The 17,855-nt window shown below is 44.8% G+C and overlaps 1 pseudogene; it reads left to right on the top strand.

Annotated features, from left to right (window-relative positions):
* The first annotated feature begins 3,619 nt into the window (after window positions 1-3,619).
* Window positions 3,620-17,855, top strand: part of LOC123494825 (2-oxoglutarate-dependent dioxygenase AOP3-like) — a 34,451-nt pseudogene continuing 20,215 nt past the window's right edge.

A 17,855-nucleotide genomic window follows, 5' to 3' on the forward strand; every position in this document is an offset into this window, starting at 1 on the left:
ATGCAGCAAAATGTAGTCATGGCCATTGAAGATTACGATTTTTTTTTCCTGTTGCAACACATGGGCCCTTTTGCTAGTAATATAGATACGGATCATTTCAAAACTTGTTCCACCAGTTTCCAAAAAAATGTTCATAGATTTAGAAATGTTCAGCGATTTAAGAAAATTGTTTTGAACAATGTTCATAATTTTTTTTCGATGTTTGCAAATAGTATAAAATGTTCATGAATTCAAAAAATGTTCTTGATTTTAGAAAATGTTTGAAAATTATTAAAAGTATTCACGAATTTCGAAATTGTTCAGCATTTCAAATATGTTCACGAGTTTAGTTATTTTATGATTTAAAAAATTGTTCATGATTTCCCGAAATCGAGAGTGATAGTTTATCTCGGCGATGCAGCAAAATGTAGTCATGACCATTGGAGATTATGCATTTTTTCCCGTTGCAACGCGCGAGCCCTTTTGCTAGTAGTAGATACGGATCATTTCCTCAATTTTTTACACAATACCCAAAGTGGCCCAGTTCATGTTGCAAAAGCTATCAAAACGACCAGAAAAAATGTTGGTCATCCTCTTACGACTACATGTCTGGATTGTACAACAAAGATCCAAGAAGCATCAAATCACATCACTGAACTTGGATGGCCTGTGCACCGCGTACGCCATGTACGTCGCCCGCGTCCGCGAGTTTGTGGGCCGCAGCAGGGAAGCCCTGCCCTCTTGTAATCAACACATACGCCACTTTCTCATCCACCATAATTTCTAGTTTCTCACTGTGATTGTTTCCGTCTGCTTGCAGCGACATGATCGTGTGGGCAGCAAAGGGCGTGCTCGAGCTGGAGGGGGCGGTGGAGAGCATGGTCGTCGAGGGCCTCGGCGTCCAGGACGAGCACATCGATGCGCACCTGGTGCTTAATCTGACCTGTCATGTGCCCTATAGTTGGGAGCAACGGTGGAGGAAGGCCCGGACTACTGGACCATCACGCCGCCAGAGAAGTTGAACATGACGGTGATCGACACCTATGAGAGGAGCACCGGATGGCGATGGCCTTCTCCCTGGCGGCTTGCGCCGAGGTGCCAGTGACCATCAGGGACCCGAGTGCACCCGCAAGACCTTTCTCAACTACTTTGACGTGCTAAGCACCTTCGTCAAGAACTAGATTGGGACTTGTGCTTGTACTTTGTAGCCTGTCCATGGTCTGATTTTTTTTCCGTTTTTTCGTCTTCTCCTCAGAGGATGGATGAGCCTGATAGTTTTGTAGCATGGTGTGGGCCTTGAGGCAAAATGACTTTGTTTTGAACACATAATTCGTTTGAATAAGAAATAAATTAATGTACGAAGAAACTGGGCTGTGCCATTTTCCATTTCTTCAGCATGTTTATTGTTGGCTATTTATTTATAATCTAGCACTCCATACAGCCTCCCAGAATGGAGATTAATGATTTCAAAGTGCGGATAACATCTGTCCAAAATTTGACTGAATTTGGGAAATTTTTGTGGGATATTTGAAATTCCAGTCTTTGTTAATTGTATCTGAATTTTGATGACGCCACTAATTGGTGGGACCGGTCCATCAGACTGAGTTGGCAAATAAAAAAATAAAAAATGCCACAAGGGCATGTTTACTTTGTCTTCATCGCTCTGCCCCTCTCTCTCAGGCTGGTCATAGTGGGAGTAACATAGCTATTAACATAGATGTCACATAAGCAAAATTGATGATGCGGCAAGTAGTTAATGAGGAGAGAGGCAAATAGAGTAACATAATATGTTACCATTACATAGCGTTGTCCAATGAAAAATGACTCTAGAGAGTAATAAATGAAGACATCTATGTTACCACTCCTATGATACTACCCACTATAAAGGTAGTCTATATGTCTGTGTGCACACGTACTGAAGGCCCGATACTACCCACAAGGAAACCTACTAGACACTGTGTTTACAGGGCAACCCTCGTCAACTTGGTCTGCTATATCTTATGGGCTGGAACTTCTCAAGGAAGGCATGATATGGCGCATTGGTAATGGTGAATCGGTCTGCATCTGGCGTGACAATTGGATACCATGCTCGTTCTCGCTCAAGCCGTTTAGGGCTCGAGGCGGGTCCAGACTAATCAGAGTTTCGAGCTTGCTTGACGAACGAGGTACATGGGATGTAGCTGTTGTGTGGGCTAACTTTCTACCGATCGATGCTAGGGCCATTTTATCCATCCGTACCTCACCACGACGTGAACCGGACTTTCTTGCCTGCCAGCCGAAAAAAAACCGGTATCTTCTCTGTTAAGAGTGCTTATAAGCTTGGTCTCAGCTTGACAGAGCATGCTCGTAATGTGTCAGCCACAAGTACTAGGCCGAATGGTGATCGTGAGATTTGGAAGAAGCTGTGGAGTTTGCCAGTTCCTCCCAAAGTTCGTACATTTGCATGGCATGCAATTACTAATTCATTAGCAACAGAGGAGAACAAGAAAAATCATCATATCCCAGTCACCGGAGTGTGCACGATCTGTGGGCAGGAACAAGAGGATGTAAAGCACGCTCTTTATCGCTGCCCGCCAGCTCGGGCTTTATGGAACGCCATGCGTGACGTTTAGGACCTTCCCTCACATGCGATTATGGAGCGTCTACAAACTGAGTGGATCCCGGAGCTCTTATTCCCACGCACTGACCAAGTCTGTGCTCGTATCCTGATTTCCTCTGGAGAGTATGGCATGGACATAATGAGCTTACTCATGACAAGCCTTTTCCATCTGTGGAAGGATCCCGACGGTTCTTATGCAGTTACCTGGCAAGTTTATTGCAGGTCAAGAACCAGACTACTGAGCAAATTATCAAAGGAAAAGGTGTACTGAATGGACTGGCCCCAGCTGTAGTTTTGCATATAACACATGCTACAGCCAATAGTTGGGAGAGACCAACTGCTGGCATGCTGAAGCTGAATATTGATGGGTCATACAGTGAGAGTACAGGGGCGGCAGGGGCAGGTATGATTCTCCGTGATGAGCATGGACGAATTGTTTTCTCTTCCTGCCGTTTTCTTAGTCGTTGCGGATCAGCACTTGAGGCGGAACTAAGTGCTTGTATGGAAGGCATGTCCCTTGCACTGGAGTAGAGTCAGCAGGATGTCCTTGTTGAAACAGATTCCATGGAGGTCGCTAAGATGATTAATAATCCATCTCGAGATAGCTCACAGCTGGGTCATCTAGTTGAGCACGTGAAGCATCTCATGAAGCAAGGGAGGCGTTTCGTTGTCAACAAAATCTCCCGGAAATTGAACCAAGCGAGCCATCTGCTTGCTCGTTTTGGTCGTCTAGAGTAACGAACAACAGTTTGGTTAGGATCAGGCCTGATGAAATATTAGACCTCATCCTACGAGATTGTATTGTGACTATTATTTAATCAATACAATCCCTTTACCCCGCAAATAAATAAATAAATAAAGGTAGTCTATACTACTAGTCTAAGTTACTCTCTGCTATGACTAGCCTCAGGCATTTGAGCTTGCCCGTGATAGCCGGTTGTCGGGCTTCAGGTGTGCGACGCTGCGCGCGTGGAGGTGCGCCAGTCCGAGGGCACGCCGCGCGGCCACTTCGGCTAGTGCAGGCTCCGGCAGGCCACCCCGATGGTGGACGACGTCGTGGGGCGACCCGGCATCCTTGAGCTCGAGGAGGCACGCGGGCTCGCCGCCGCCGCCCCAGAGGACGGTGTGGCAGCGCACGGCGTACGGCACGGCTACCCACTCGGCACAGCGTACGGCAGCGCACGGCGTAAACGTATACACCGTATGAAGGCGAGAGCACCAGACGTAGAACGTAGGCCTCTTTAGAGGGAGCACCCGTCAACGTAATGTAGCAGCAGCGTCACGTCTTCAAAGAAATGAGGATACGCGAGCCACCGTTGCTGGGATTCCAACTCCCAGCCTCCTTATGGAGCAACGCAACTAACCACTCGGCTAGCAGCTGTTGCTCAACAAAAATGAACCTTAAAATGTTTAAGAATTACTCCCTCCGTCCCAGAACAAGTGTCTCGACCTTAGTACAACTTTGTACTAAAGTTAGTACAAAGTTGAGACACTTATTTTAGAACGGAGGGAGTATATACAACACAGGATCCAGAAGTTTTTGAATATATTTTTTCAAAACAAGCCCATTTGAAAATCATACAATTATTTAGTAACATGATTTTTTTTTGAAATTTCACCTTCTTTAAAGTTGTAATAAGGTCGAGACACTTATTTTGGGATGGAGGGATTATATACAACACAGGATCCGGAAGTTTTTGAATATATTTTTTAAAAAACAAGCCCGTTTGAAAATGATACAATTATTTAGTAACACGAACAAATTTTGAAATTTCACCTTCTTTCAAAAAAGTGTGAACTTTTTTTGATAGAAAGATTTTTTTTCAATCCTGGATATTTTCTACAAAAGTCGAAAATTCTTTTGCAAAACAACGAATTTTTTTTTAAATTACCAAACATTTTTGAAACACACGAACATTTTTTAAATATCTGGAAAAATTTGAAAACCGTAACATTTTTTAAATAATCGAACAACTATTGAATTTATGAAAAATATCACCAAAAAAGGAATGGCAGTGCGACGAATCGAACCCGTAACTCCTGCTATTGACCGCTCATCACTAGCCACACGAGGTAGTAAGCTCCAACATCTAACTAAGAAACGCGGACTACAAAAACCTGGTCATTTTTAATATTACAATTTTTTTCTGAGAGCGCGAACATTATTTGAACCTGGTCATTTTTTTGAATTTGTGAATAAGTTTTGTGAAAAGGGAACACATTTTGAAAATGGGGACATTTTATGAATCGATAAACTTTCTCGAAACCCGCGAGCGGTTGGGCCGGTCCAATAGATGCTCAACGGGAGCGATATCGTTGCCTAGTTGTGCCAGGTCCTAAGCATTTTTTTACTTTTCTATTTTTCATTTTTCTTCACTTTCTTCCTTAATTTAGTTTTCTTCTTTATGAACTTTATCATAATTTTTTGAAATTTGTTATAAAATTTAAGTCACAATTTTAAGTAACTGTTTTAAAATATGATTCTAAATTCCTTTTTATTCAAATACTAATTGAATGCTTTCCGAAAGAAGCATTTATTGTTTTTAAGTTTATCCCTTTATATTTATTAGTTAGGTTAAAACTTATAAGAATAGTTATAATTACCCGTTTAAATTATGATTTTAAATACTTTAGTCCTTTAAACCTGGTATGGATGCCCATCATGGGCATGCCCACTGATGGAATTATGCCCTAGAGGCAATAATAAAATGGTTATTATTATATTTCCTTAATCATGATAAAGGTTTATTATTCATGCTAGAATTGTATTGACCGGAAACTTAAATACATGTGTGGATACATAAACAAATACCGTGTCCCTAGTGAGCCTCTACTAGAGTAGATCGTTGATCAAAGATGATTAAGGTTTCCTAACCATAGACATGAATTGTCATTTGACAATGGGATCACATCATTAGGAAAATGATGTGATGGACAAGACCCAACCGTTAGCATAGCATATGATTGTTCAGTTTATTGCTACTGCTTTCTTAATGTCAAATACATGTTCCTTCGACCATGAGATCATGTAACTCCCAGATACCGGAGGAATACCCTGTGTGCTATCAAACGTCACAACGTAACTGGGTGATCATAAATATGCTCCACAGGTATCTCCGAAGGTGTCTGTTGAGTTGGCGTGAATTGAGATTGGGATTTGTCACTCCTACCATCGAAGAGGTATCTCTGGGCCCTCTCGGTAATACACATCATAAGCTTGCAAGCAAATGACTAAGGAGTTAGTCACGACGTGATGTATTACGGAACGAGTAAAGAGACTTGCCGGTAACGAGATTGAACAAGGTATAAAGATACGGACGATCGAATCTCGGGCAAGTAACATACCGATGGACATAGGGAATTATGTATGTTGTCATAATGGTTCGACAGATAAAGATCTTCATAGAATATGTAGGAACCAATATGGGCATCTAGGTTCCGCTATTATTTATTGACAGAAGAGGTGTCTCGGTCATGTCTACATAGTTCTCGAACCCGTAGGGTCCGCACGCTTAACGTTCGATGACGATTTAGTATTAAATGAGTTATGTGATTTGGTGTGCTAATGTTGTTCGGAGTCCCGGATGAGATCACGGACATAACGAGGAGTCTCGAAATGTTTGAGAGGTAAAGATTTATATACAAGACGATGGTATTCGGACACCGGAAGTGTTTCGGGGGGTACCGGGTACTTATCGGGTCACTGGAAGGGGTTCCGGGCACCCCCCGCAAAAGATATGGGCCTTATGGGCCAAGAGGGGAAACACACCAGCCATAGGGGCTGGTGCGCCCCCATATGGGCTGGCCTAAGGAGGAGAAGGAAAGGGGAGAAGGGAAAGTAAAGTGTGGATTAGGATTCCCACTTCCTTCCCTCTCCCCCCTCTTTCCTTCCCTCTCGGTTACATATGGCAAGGGGGCACGCGGCTTGGGAGGGACTCCAAGTAGGATTGCTCCTACTTGGGCGCCTCCTATGGCTGCTACTCCCTCCCTCCCACCTATATATATGTGGGGGCGCGCCCTAGCACACACCAGACAATTGCCTAGCCGTGTGCGGCGCCCCCCTCCATCGTTTACACCCCGATCATATTTTTGTAGTGCTTAGGCGAAGCCCTGCGAAGATCACTTCATCATCACCGTCGCCACGTCGTCGTGATGACAGAACTCATCTACTACCTCGACGTCTTGCTGGATCAAGAAGGCGAGGGACGTCATCGAGTTGAACGTGTGCAGAACGCGGAGGTGCCGTGCGTTTGGTACTTGATCGGTTGACGCGCGAAGAAGTTCGACTACATCAACCACGTTGTGAAACGCTTCCGCTTACTGTCTACGAGGGTATATAGACACACTCTCCCCCTCGTTGCTATGCATCTCCATGGATATATCATTGCGTGTGCATAGAAATTTTTGTGTTTTCCACGCAACGTTTCCCAACACCCACTTGGTGGATAAGTTGGGGTAACTTTAAGGTTGTCCACAAAAACACCACGCTCAATGATACGTATCCATCGTATATACTTTTCCAAACACTTTTGCCCTTGTTTTGGACTCTAACTTGCATGGTTTGAATGGAACTAACCCGGACTGACGTTGTTTTCAGCAGAATTGCCATGGTGTTATTTTTGTGCAGAAATAAAAATTCTCGGAATGACCTGAAACTTCACGGAGAATATTTTTGGAATTAATAAAAAATACTGGCGAAAGAATCAAGGCCAGGGGGCCACACCCTGTCCATGAGGGTGGGGGGCGCGCCTACCCCCCTGGGCGCGCCCCTGCCTCGTGGGCCCCCTGGTGCTCCACCGACCTCAACTCCAACTCTATATATTCACGTTCGGGGAGAAAAAAATCAGAGAGAAGGATTCATCGCGTTTTACGATACGAAACCGCCGCCAAGCCCTAATTTTTCTCGGGAGGGCTGATCTGGAGTCCGTTTGGGGCTCCGGAGAGGGGAATCCGTCGCCGTTGTCATCATGAACCTTCCTCCATCACCAATTTCATGATGCTCACCGCCGTGCGTGAGTAATTTCATCATAGGCTTGCTGGACGGTGATGGGTTGGATGAGATATACCATGTAATCAACTTAGTTTTGTTAGGGTTTGATCCCTAGTATCCACTATGTTCTGAGATTGATGTTGCTATGACTTTGCTATGCTTAATGCTTGTCACTAGGGCTCGAGTGCCATGATTTCAGATCTGGACCTATTATGTTTCCATGAATACATGTGAGTTCTTGATCCTATCTTGCAAGTCTATAGTCACCTACTATGTGTTATGATCCGGCAACCCCGAAGTGACAATAATCGGGCCCACTCCCGGTGATGACCGTAGTTTGAGGAGTTCATGTATTCACTAAGTGTTAATGCTTTGGTCTGGTACTCTATTAAAAGGAGGCCTTAATATCCCTTAGTTTCCAATAGGACCCCGCAGCCACGGGAGGTAGGACAAAAGATGTCATGCAAGTTCTTTTCCATAAGCACGTATGACTATATTCGGAATACATGCCTACATTACATTGATGAACTGGAGCTAGTTCTGTGTCACCCTATGTTATAACTATCGCATGAGGAATCGCATCCGGCATAATTCTCCATCACCGATCCAATGCCTACGAGCTTTTCACATATTTCTCTTTTCTTAGTTACTTTACCGTTGCCACTGTTACAATTACTACAAAACTGCTACTGTTACTTTTGCCACCGTTATCATTACTTCCATACTACTTTGCTACTAAATACTTTGCTGCAGATATTAAGTTATCCAGGTGTAGTTGAATTGACAACTCAACTGCTAATACTTGAGAATATCCTTTGGCTCCCCTTGTGTCGAATCAATAAATTTGGGTTGAATACTCTACCCTCGAAAACTGTTGCGATCCCCTATACTTGTGGGTTATCACTGTTGGAAATATGCCCTAGAGGCAATAATAAAGTGGTTATTATTATATTTCCTTGTTCATGATAATTGTCTATTGTTCATGCTATAATTGTGTTATCCGGAAATCGTAATACATGTGTGAATACATAGACCACAACATGTCCCTAGTGAGCCTCTAGTTGACTAGCTTGTTGATCAATAGATGGTTACGGTTTCCTGACCATGGACATTGGATGTCGTTGATAACAAGATCACATCATTAGGAGAATGATGTGATGGACAAGACCCAATCCTAAGCATAGCATAAGATCGTGTAGTTCGTCTGCTAAAGCTTTTCTAATGTCAAGTATCATTTCCTTAGACCATGAGATTGTGCAACTCCCGGATACCGTAGGAATGCTTTGGGTGTGCCAAACATCACAATGTAACTGGGTGGCTATAAAGGTACACTACAGGTATCTCCGAAAGTGTCTGTTGGGTTGGCACGAATCGAGACTGGGATTTGTCACTCCGTATGACGGAGAGGTATCTCTGGGCCCACTCGGTAATGCATCATCATAATGAGCTCAATGTGACTAAGTAGTTAGTCGCGGGATCATGCATTACGAAACGAGTAAAGTGACTTGCCGGTAACGAGATTGAACGAGGTATTGGGATACCGACGATCGAATCTCGGCAAGTAACGTACCGATTGACAAAGGGAATTGTATACATGATTGATTGAATCCCCGACATCGTGGTTCATCCGATGAGATCATCGTGGAACATGTGGGAGCCAACATGGGTATCCAGATCCCGCTGTTGGTTATTGGCCAGAGAGCTGTCTCGGTCATGTCTGCATGATTCCCGAACCCGTAGGGTCTACACACTTAAGGTTCGGTGACGCTAGAGTTGTTATGGGAATTAGTGTGCAGTTACCGAATGTTGTTTGGAGTCTCGGATGAGATCCCGGACATCATGAGGAGTTCCGGAATGGTCCGGAGGTAAAGATTTATATATGGGAAGTCCTATTTTGGCCACCGGAAAAATGTTCGGGATTTTTCGGTATTGTACCGGAAAGGTTCTAGAAGGTTCCGGAGTGGGGCCCACCTGCATGGGGGGACCCACATGAACGTGGGTAGTGGGGGCAAGGCCCCACACCCCTGGTCAAGGTGCACCAAGATCCCCCCTTAGAAGGAATAAGATCATATCCCGAAGGGATAAGATCAAGATCCCTAAAAAGGGGGAATAACAATCGGTGGGGAAGGGAAATGATGGGATTTCTTTCCCCCACCTTTGCCAACGCCCCAATGGACTTGGAGGGCAAGAAACCAGCCCCCTCCACCCCTATATATAGTGGGGAGGCGCATGGGAGCCGCACCCCTTCCCCTGGTGCAGCCCTCTCCCTCCCCAACACCTCCTCCTCCTCCGTAGTGCTTGGCGAAGCCCTGCCGGAGAACTGCAAGCTCCACCACCACGCCGTCGAGCTGCCGGAGCTCTCCCTCAACTTCTCCTCTCCCCTTGCTGGATCAAGAAGGAGGAGACGTCCCCGGGCTATACGTGTGTTGAACGCGGAGGCGCCGTTGTTCGGCGCTTACATCGGAATCAACCGCGATCTGAATCGCTGCGAGTACGACTCCTTCATCCGCGTTCTTGTAATGCTTCCGCATCGCGATATTCAAGGGTATGAAGATGCACTCCCCTATCTCTCGTTGCTAGTCTCTCCATAGATTGATCTTGGTGATGCGTAGAATTTTTTTAATTTCTGCAACGATCCCCAACAGTGGCATCATGAGCCAGGTCTATGCGTAGTTTCTATGCACGAGTAGAACACAAGTTGTTGTGGGCATCGATTTTGTCAATTTACTTGCCGTTACTACTCTTATCTTGATTCGGCGGCATCGTGGGATGAAGCGGCCCAGACCGACCTTACACGTACGCTTACGTGAGACAGGTTCCCCCGACTGACATGCACTAGTTGCATAAGGTGGCTAGCGGGTGTCTGTCTCTCCCACTTTAGTCGGATCGGATTCGATGAAAAGGGTCCTTATGAAGGGTAAATAGAAATTGGCATATCACGTTGTGGTTTTGGCGTAGGTAAGAAACGTTCTTGCTAGAAACCTATAGCAGCCACGTAAAAACTTGCAACAACAATTAGAGGACGTCTAACTTGTTCTTGCAGCATATGCCATGTGATATGATATGGCCAAAAGGATGTGATGAATGATATATGTGATGTATGAGATTGATCATGTTCTTGTAATAGGAATCACGACTTGCATGTCGATGAGTATGACAACCGACAGGAGCCATAGGAGTTGTCTTAATTTATTGTATGACCTGCGTGTCAATGAAAACGCCATGTAATTACTTTACTTTATTGCTAACCGTTAGCCATAGTAGTAGAAGTAACAGTTGGCGAGACAACTTCATGGAGACACGATGATGGAGATCATGGTGTCATGCCGGTGACGATGATGATCATGGCGCCCCGAAGATGGAGATCAAAAGGAGCAAAATGATATTGGCCATATCATGTCACTATTTGATTCCATGTGATGTTTATCATGTTTTTACATCTTATTTGCTTAGAACGACGGTAGCATAAATAAGACGATCCCTCGCTAAAATTTCAAGAAAGTGTTCACCCTAACTGTGCACCGTTGCGAAGGTTCGTTGTTTCGAAGCACCACGTGATGATCGGGTGTGATAGATTCTAACGTTCGAATACAACGGGTGTAAGCCAGATTTACACATGCAAAACACTTAGGTTGACTTGACGAGCCTAGCATGTACAGACATGGCCTCGGAACACGAGAGACCGAAAGGTCGAACATGAGTCGTGTAGTAGATACGATCAACATGGAGATGTTCACCGTTGATGACTAGTCCGTCTCACGTGATGATCGGACACGGCCTGGTCGATTCGGATCATGTATAACTTAGATGACTAGAGGGATGTATCTGAGTGGGAGTTCATTAAATAATTTGATTAGATGAACTTGATTATCATGAACTTAGTCTAAAATTGTCTTTACAAATCTATCTTGTAGATCCAATGGCCCACGCTAATGTTTCCCTCAACTTCAACGCATTCCTAGAGAAAACCAAGCTGAAAGAAGATGGTAGCAACTACACGGACTGGGTCCGTAACCTGAGGATTATCCTCATAGCTGCCAAGAAAGCATATGTCCTTGAAGCACCGCTAGGTGACGCACCTGTTTTCCCAGCAACACAAGACGTTATGAACGCCTGGCAGTCGCGTAGTGATGATTACTCCCTGGTTCAGTGCGGCATGCTTTACAGCTTAGAACCGGGGCTCCAAAAGCGTTTTGAGCAACACGGAGCATATGAGATGTTCCAAGAGCTGAAAATGGTTTTCCAAGCTCATGCCCGAGTCAAGAGATATGAAGTCTCCGATAAGTTCTACAGTTGTAAGATGGAGGAGAATAGTTCTGTCAGCGAGCACATACTCAAAATGTCTGGGTTGCACAACCGCTTGTCTCAACTAGTATTTAATCTCCCGGATGACGCGGTCGTTGACAGAATCCTTCAGTCGCTTCCACCTAGCTACAAGAGCTTTGTGATGAACTTCAATATGCAGGGGATGGAGAAAACCATTCCTGAGGTATATTCAATGCTGAAGTCAGCGGAGGTGGAGATAAAAAAGGAACATCAAGTGTTGATGGTCAATAAAACCACTAGTTTCAAGAAAGGCAATGGTAAGAAGAACTTCAAGAAGGACGGCAAGGGAGTTGCCGCGCCCAGTAAGCCAGTTGCCGGGAAGAAGCCAAAGAATGGACCCAAGCCCGAGACTCGGTGCTTTTATTGCAAGGGAAACGGTCACTAGAAGCGGAACTACCCCAAGTACTTAGCGGATAAGAAGGCTGGAAATACCAAAGGTATATATGATATACATGTTATTGATGTGTACCTTGCCAGCACTCGTAGTAGCTCCTGGATATTTGATACCGGTGCGGTTACTCATATTTGTAACTCAAAACATGAGCTGCAGAATAAGCGGAGACTGGCGAAGGACGAGGTGACGATGCGCGTCGGGAATGGTTCCAAGGTCGATGTGATCGCCGTCGGCACGCTACCTCTACATCTACCTTCGGGATTAGTTTTAAACCTCAATAATTGTTATTTAGTACCAACTTTGAGCATGAACATTGTATCTGGATCTCGTTTAATGCGAGATGGCTACTCATTTAAATCCGAGAATAATGGTTGTTCTATTTATATGAGAGATATGTTTTATGGTCATGCCCCGCTGGTCAATGGTTTATTATTATTGAATCTCGAACGTGATGTTACACATATTCATAGTGTGAATGCCAAAAGATGTAAGGTTGATAATGATAGTCCCACATACTTGTGGCACTGCCGCCTTGGTCACATTGGTGTCAAACGCATTAAGAAACTCCATGCAGATGGACTTTTAGAGTCTCTTGATTATGAATCATTTGACATGTGCGAACCATGCCTCGTGGGCAAAATGACCAAGACTCCGTTCTCCGGAACAATGGAGCGAGCAACCAACTTATTGGAAATCATACACACTGATGTGTGCGGTCCAATGAGCGTTGAGGCTCGCAGTGTTATCGTTATGTTCTCACCCTCACTGATGACTTAAGTAGATATGGGTATGTCTACTTAATGAAACACAAGTCTGAGACCTTTGAAAAGTTCAAGGAATTTCAGAGTGAGGTTGAGAATCAACGTGACAGGAAAATAAAGTTCTTACGATCAGATCGTGCAGGGGAATATTTGAGTCACGAATTTGGCACGCACTTAAGGAAATGTGGAATTGTTTCACAACTCACGCCGCCTGGAACACCTCAACGTAATGGTGTGTCCGAACGTCGTAATCGCACTCTATTGAATATGGTGCGATCTATGATGTCTCTTACCGATCTACCGCTATCATTTTGGGGTTATGCTTTAGAGACTGCCGTATTCACTTTAAATAGGGCTCCATCAAAATCCGTTGAGACGACACCGTATGATATGGTTTGGAAAGAAACCTAAGCTGTCGTTTCTGAAAGTTTGGGGTGGCGATGCTTATGTCAAGAAACTTCAACCTGAAAAGCTCGAACCCAAATCGAAAAAATGCGTCTTCATAGGATACCCTAAGGAAACTATTGGGTATACCTTCTACCTTAGATCCGAAGGCAAGATCTTTGTTGCCAAGAATGGATCCTTTCTAGAGAAAGAGTTTCTCTCGAAAGAAGTAAGTGGGAGGAAAGTGGAACTTGATGAGATGACCCCTCTCGAACCAGAGAGTAGCGCAGCGCAAGAAAATGTTTCTATGGTGCCTGCACCGACTAGAGAGGAAGTTAATGATGACGATCATGATCAAGTTACCACTAAACTTCGTAGGTCCACAAGGACACGTTCCGCACCAGAGTGGTACGACAACCCTGTCCTGAAAATCATGTTGTTAGACAACAGTGAACCTTCGAACTATGAAGAAGCAACGGCAGGCCCGGATACAACAAATGGCTTGAAGCCATGAAATCCGAGATAGGATCCATGTATGAAAATGAAATATGGACTTTGACAGACTTGCCCGTTGATCGGCAAGCCATAGAGAATAAATGGATCTTTAAGAAGAAGACTGACGCGGATGGTAATGTGACCATCTATAAGGATCGGCTTGTCGCTAAGGGTTATCGACAAGTTCAAGGGGTTGACTACGATGAGACCTTCTCACCCGTAGCGAAGCTGAAGTCCATCCGAATCATGTTAGCGATTGCCGCATTCTATGATTATGAGATCTGGCAAATGGACGTCAAAACGGCATTCCTTAATGGTTTCCTTAAGGAAGAATTGTATATGATGCAGCCGGAAGGTTTTGTCGATCCTAAGAATGCTGACAAGGTATGCAAGCTCCAGCGCTCAATCTATGGGCTGGTGCAAGCATCTCAGAGTTGGAACATTCGCTTTGATGAGATGATCAAAGCGTTTGGGTTTACACAGACTTATGGAGAAGCTTGTGTTTACAAGAAAGTGAGTGGGAGCTCTGTAGCATTTCTCATATTATATGTGGATGACATACTATTGATGGGAAATAATATAGAATTTTTGGAAAGCATAAATGCCTACTTGAATAAGTGTTTTTCAATGAAGGACCTTGGAGAAGCTACTTACATATTAGGCATCAAGATCTATAGAGATAGATCGAGACGCCTCATTGGTCTTTCGCAAAGCACATACCTTCACAAGATATTGAAGAAGTTCAATATGGATCAGTCCAAGAAGGGGTTCTTGCCTGTATTACAAGGTGTGAGATTGAGCACGGCTCAATGCCCGACCTCGGCAGAAGATAGAGAAACGATGAGTGTCATCCCCTATGCCTCAGACATAGGGTCTATTCTGTATGCCATGCTGTGTACCAGACCTGATGTGAACCTCGTCGTAAGTTTGGTAGGGAGGTACCAAAGTAATCCCGGCAAGGAACACTGGACAGCGGTCAAGAACATCCTGAAGTACCTGAAAAGGACTAAGGATATGTTTCTCGTTTATGGAGGTGACGAAGAGCTCGTCGTAAAGGGTTACGTCGATGCTAGCTTCGACACAGATCTGGATGACTCCAAGTCACAAATCGGATACGTGTATATTTTGAATGGTGGGGCAGTCAGCTGGTGCAGTTGCAAGCAAAGCGTCGTGGCGGGATCTACATGTGAAGCGGAGTACATAGCAGCCTCGGAGGCAGCACAGGAAGCAGTCTGGATGAAGGAGTTCATCACCGACCTAGGAGTTATTCCCAATGCGTCGGGCCCAATGACTCTCTTCTATGAGAACACTGGAGCTATTGCCCTTGCCAAGGAGCCCAGGTTTCATAAGAAGACCAGGCATATCAAGCGTCGCTTCAACTCCATTCGTGAACATGTTCAAGATGGATACATAGATATTTGTAAAGTGCATACGGATCTGAATGTCACAGATCCGTTGACTAAACCTCTTCCACGAGCAAAACATGATCAACACCAGAACTCTATGGGTGTTCGATTCATCACAATGTAACTACATTATTGACTCTAGTGCAAGTGGGAGACTGTTGGAAATATGCCCTAGAGGCAATAATAAAGTGGTTATTATTATATTTCCTTGTTCATGATAATTGTCTATTGTTCATGCTATAATTGTGTTATTCGGAAATCGTAATACATGTGTGAATCCATAGACCACAACATGTCCCTAGTGAGCCTCTATTTGACTAGCTCGTTGATCAATAGATGGTTATGGTTTCCTAACCATGGACATTGGATGTCGTTGATAAAGGGATCACATCATTAGGAGAATGATGTGATGGACAAGACCCAATCCTGAGCATAGCACAAGATCGTGTAGTTCGTCTGCTAAAGCTTTTCTAATGTCAAGTATCATTTCCTTAGACCATGAGATTGTGCAACTCCCGGATACCGTAGGAATGCCTTGGGTGTGCCAAACGTCACAACGTAACTGGGTGGCTATAAAGGTACACTACAGGTATCCCCGAAAGTGTGTGTTGGGTTGGCACGAATCGAGACTGGGATTTGTCACTCCGTATGACGGATAGGTATCTCTGGGCCCACTCGGTAATGCATCATCATAATGAGCTCAATGTGACTAAGTAGTTAGTCGCGGGATCATGCATTATGAAACGAGTAAAGTGACTGTCCGGTAACGAGATTGAACGAGGTATTGGGATACCGACGATCGAATCTCGGGCAAGTAACGTACTGATTGACAAAGGGAATTGTATACAGGATTGATTGAATCCCCGACATCGTGGTTCATCCGATGAGATCATCGTGGAACATGTGGGAGCCAACATGGGTATCTAGATCCCGCTGTTGGTTATTGGCCAGAGAGCTGTCTCGGTCATGTCTGCATGATTCCTGAACCCGTAGGGTCTACACACTTAAGGTTCGGTGATGCTAGAGTTGTTATGGGAATTAGTGTGCAGTTACCGAATGTTGTTTGGAGTCTCGGATGAGATCCCGGACGTCATGAGGAGTTTCGGAATGGTCTGGAGGTAAAGATTTATATATGGGAAGCCCTATTTTGGCCACTGGAAAAATGTTCGGGATTTTTCGGTATTGTACCGGGAAGGTTCTAGAAGGTTCCGGAGTGGGGCCCACCTGCATGGGGGGACCCACATGAACGTGGGTAGTGGGGGCAAGGCCCCACACCCCTGGTCAAGGCGCACCAAGATCCCCCCTTAGGAGGAATAAGATCATATCCCGAAGGGATAAGATCAAGATCCCTAAAAAGGGGGGATAACAATCGGTGGGGAAGGGAAATGATGGGATTTCTTTCCCCCACCTTTGCCAACGCCCCAATGGACTTGGAGGGCAAGAAACCAGCCCCCTCCACCCCTATATATAGTGGGGAGGCGCATGGGAGCCGCACCCCTTCCCCTGGCGCAGCCCTCTGCCTCCCCAACACCTCCTCCTCCTCCGTAGTGCTTGGCGAAGCCCTGCCGGAGAACTGCAAGCTCCACCACCACGCCATCGTGCTGCCGGAGCTCTCCCTCAACTTCTCCTCTCCCCTTGCTGGATCAAGAAGGAGGAGACGTCTCCGGGCTGTACGTGTGTTGAACGCGGAGGCGCGGTTGTTCGGCGCTTACATCGGAATCAACCGCGATGTGAATCGCTGCGAGTACGACTCCTTCATCCACGTTCTTGTAACGCTTCCGCATCGCGATCTTCAAGGGTATGAAGATCCACTCCCCTATCTCTCGTTGCTAGTCTCTCCATAGATTGATCTTGGTGATGCTCAGAATTTTTTTAATTTCTGCAACGATCCCCAACAATCACTCAAGGGAGGGTGGACAGGTCGGCCAGAAGGGTTAGTTTGAGAACAGTAGGTTTTCAAAACCCTTTAAATGACCCCAATTTTTTCAGTGGCCTTGCATGACCAATTTATGGCTCCATTCTAAGTTATTTTGGTCTTCAAGAAAGTTTACATTTTCTGAAATTTTCTCGATAAAAGAATTCCAATAAACGGCCCAACATGTCACAACTTGCATACGGTGTTGGAAATCGCTCAAATATGGAAAAAATTCTACCATGGGCATGCCCACCTTCTTGCAAAAGTTGGGTTCATTTTAAGAATGTCCAAAATTTGACCATGTTCAAAGGAGAGTGTTCGGGTAGGTCAGAAGGGTTTGTTTGGGAGCACCTTGTTTCTCGAAATCCCTTAAATGTCCCTAATTTTTTTTCATGGCCTTGTATGACCAACTCAAGTCACCTTGCCAAGTTGTCTGGGTTTTCGACAAGTTTTCATTTTCTGGAGTTTTCTCAGTGTAAAAAGGTCGATAAATATGGCCGGACGTGTTGCAACTTGCATACGCTGTCGAAATCGCTCAAATATGATATGAATCCTACCATGGGAATGCCCACCTTTCTTGCAAAAGCTAGGTTCATCTTAAGGATG

Source organism: Aegilops tauschii, chromosome 7, assembly GCF_002575655.3.
Source record: "Aegilops tauschii subsp. strangulata cultivar AL8/78 chromosome 7, Aet v6.0, whole genome shotgun sequence".
Classification (NCBI taxonomy): Eukaryota; Viridiplantae; Streptophyta; class Magnoliopsida; order Poales; family Poaceae; genus Aegilops; species Aegilops tauschii.